We start from the raw sequence: 710 nt of genomic DNA on the forward strand, positions 1-710 counted from the left end.
TAAAAATATTATTTGTATACAAAATTTAGCTATTAAAATTAATTATTATATATTTATATATAAATATATGTATAATTTAACTTATTTTTAATGTATATTTTGTATTTTAGTTAATATTTTATATTAATAGCTTAATTTATATGCTATTTTAATATACACCTAATATGGTTGTATTTAATTATTACTATTTTTTGTTATTATGATAATATACACAACAAATTATTAAATCATTTCACGAAATAACTTTTTTTCTATATGCCACTATGTGTTAGGTATACAAGTAAATTTAATGTTTGTGATCTAATAGAATAGATGCTAATATAATACAAAAGAGGAAGAGAATCCAAAGAATTTATTAATTTGAATGAGTGTGAAATTAAAGAATGAATTCTAATAATACAAGAGGACAAAAGGTTATAAAGAAACGGATTGAATTGAATGCTTGTGATATCAACAAAAGAAAGAAAAAAATAAATAAATCTTAAGAATTGCAATACGTTGCATGATTGTGGTATTATATGATCATTTGAAGAGAGGAAAAGAAATTCAAGAATTAGTGCTCAATACTCTATGTTTTTGTGTAGAGTATGGAATAATACATAAAAATATATGAAGTTTTTTATTAAAAAATTAAATAAAAAATATATATAATAATTATCACTATAAATATTTTATAAAACTATAATTAAAATTAAAATTTAACGATTTTA

This window comes from Arachis ipaensis, chromosome B05 (genome assembly GCF_000816755.2).
Source record: "Arachis ipaensis cultivar K30076 chromosome B05, Araip1.1, whole genome shotgun sequence".
NCBI lineage: Eukaryota > Viridiplantae > Streptophyta > Magnoliopsida > Fabales > Fabaceae > Arachis > Arachis ipaensis.